Here is a 2,500-nt window from a genome sequence, read left to right as displayed (position 1 = left end):
ATGTTCAATGCCCTTCCATGCGACGTACTCAGGCTACGTTGTGGTGCGGCCTGTGTCAACTGTCCGCTGATGTCGTACGCGTAAACCACAATCTGTACTGCACATTCGTCCTTATGTACTGAATGATACATCGTGGCACATGTGTGACCGTACAACGACTGCGCCCAAAAACGGCGGACCATACAGTGCAAATATTGTGCACGCAGCTACGTGTCGTCTCCCTATGACAGCTGGATTGCAGTGTGGTACGCCATAGAGACGTGTGGGAGGAACGGACGCCGTGGATGGCGATCAGCATGAGCTGTCTGTTGATGTATTCGGACCTAGTCGTCTCTCCTCACACACCGTGATAGCATGGTGCACCGCGTTCCATATCTGCGACATGCTACAGAGGCCGGTTGACAGTCGTTCGAGCAATGGACATCGCATACGTACGGGGGCCACCTTCCACGTATTGTCTAGGCGTGCACATTTTGTTGCGTGTATGTGGGCAGACGTAGTGTGGTGTGACACCTGACACAGGCATGCAATAATCGTGGAAGTTGCAAATGGCGATGGACGCATACGTTTTCTGGTGAAGTTACGCAAATGAACAAATGGTAACCCGTTGTGGTGCGGTTGTTCTCGCTAGGGGTGAATCGGTGATGGCGACGGTAGGTTGAGGTACTAACCGGTTGTTCCAGCGATACCCACCATGCCGACGAAACTGAACGGCATCTGGGTGTGAAGCGATACGCGGCGGTGGCTGGGTGGGACCGTCCCCGGCCGGTGAGGGGGCGCCTCCCGGCGTGCTGGCCGCGCGGTGCGTGGGCGCACGCGCTACAGCCGGCTGGTGGGGGCGGCCAGTGGCAGGCGCGCCGGCCGACGGACGCGGCAGGCGTCGCAGCTGCGCGCCGGCGCACCCTGCGCGCGGCGCCGTGCGGCCAAAGTAGGTCCTCGCGGGCCCGGTGCGAAGCGCGGTGGACATCTTCAGTGTGCTGGTCCGATTGAGGACTGTGTGCGTTGAGGATGCGCCGCCGCCCGGCGCTCGGCGCCGCGACGCCGTCTGCTGCTCGGTCGCCCCAGCGGTTCTCGCTGGTGGTTTGTATCGCAGCTGTGCGGATGTGTTGGCGCGTGCGCTGTGCTGGGAGAGTTCGCTTCGGCACCCAAGTGGGGCTTTTGTCCTTCTGTGGCGCTGGCGTTGGAGCTGCCGGTCACCGTAGGTGGCGCGTGTTGTCTCCCGCCGGCAATGCCACGACAGCACGCTCCCGGGCCTCTGTCGGCAGCGGCAAGCTCAGTTGGGAGCACGGGTGGTCGCACCGAAAGCGTCTACTCGCCTAACTCCGGGCGATTGCGCCTCTCTCGAACCCGACCAAGTACTTGGGACGGCGCTGCGCGCCGCCGGGACCTGAGAGGGTTTCGAGGTGTATTGTGCAGGGGAGCTCAGCCTCCTCCTGTTTGCAGAATGATTGAGCGGACGCTTGCGTGTTCGCGCGGGCCCCCGGGACACACTCCCGGGCGGCCGGCTGCTCAGCTCTAGTTGACGCAGCTCCCTGGTTGATCCTGCCAGTAGTCATATGCTTGTCTCAAAGATTAAGCCATGCATGTCTCAGTACAAGCCGCATTAAGGTGAAACCGCGAATGGCTCATTAAATCAGTTATGGTTCCTTAGATCGTACCCACGTTACTTGGATAACTGTGGTAATTCTAGAGCTAATACATGCAAACAGAGTCCCGACCAGAGATGGAAGGGACGCTTTTATTAGATCAAAACCAATCGGTCGGCTCGTCCGGTCCGTTTGCCTTGGTGACTCTGAATAACTTTGGGCTGATCGCACGGTCCTCGTACCGGCGACGCATCTTTCAAATGTCTGCCTTATCAACTGTCGATGGTAGGTTCTGCGCCTACCATGGTTGTAACGGGTAACGGGGAATCAGGGTTCGATTCCGGAGAGGGAGCCTGAGAAACGGCTACCACATCCAAGGAAGGCAGCAGGCGCGCAAATTACCCACTCCCGGCACGGGGAGGTAGTGACGAAAAATAACGATACGGGACTCATCCGAGGCCCCGTAATCGGAATGAGTACACTTTAAATCCTTTAACGAGTATCTATTGGAGGGCAAGTCTGGTGCCAGCAGCCGCGGTAATTCCAGCTCCAATAGCGTATATTAAAGTTGTTGCGGTTAAAAAGCTCGTAGTTGGATTTGTGTCCCACGCTGTTGGTTCACCGCCCGTCGGTGTTTAACTGGCATGTATCGTGGGACGTCCTGCCGGTGGGGCGAGCCGAAGGCGTGCGACCGCCTCGTGCGTGCTCGTGCGTCCCGAGGCGGACCCCGTTGAAATCCTACCAGGGTGCTCTTTATTGAGTGTCTCGGTGGGCCGGCACGTTTACTTTGAACAAATTAGAGTGCTTAAAGCAGGCAAGCCCGCCTGAATACTGTGTGCATGGAATAATGGAATAGGACCTCGGTTCTATTTTGTTGGTTTTCGGAACCCGAGGTAATGATTAATAGGGACAGG

At 57.8% G+C, this 2,500-nt stretch overlaps 1 non-coding gene across 1 annotated transcript in view; it reads left to right on the top strand.

Moving 5' to 3' along the window:
• Window positions 1-1,529: 1,529 nt before the first annotated feature.
• Window positions 1,530-2,500, top strand: part of LOC124774130 — a 1,909-nt gene continuing 938 nt past the window's right edge. Inside the window, exon 1 of the ribosomal RNA XR_007015123.1 lies at window positions 1,530-2,500. This exon is cut by the window's right edge and continues 938 nt beyond it. This is a non-coding gene — a ribosomal RNA (small subunit ribosomal RNA).

This window comes from Schistocerca piceifrons, unplaced genomic scaffold (genome assembly GCF_021461385.2).
Source record: "Schistocerca piceifrons isolate TAMUIC-IGC-003096 unplaced genomic scaffold, iqSchPice1.1 HiC_scaffold_961, whole genome shotgun sequence".
NCBI classification, from domain to species: Eukaryota; Metazoa; Arthropoda; class Insecta; order Orthoptera; family Acrididae; genus Schistocerca; species Schistocerca piceifrons.
This window is presented reverse-complemented; position numbering and strand designations above follow the sequence as displayed.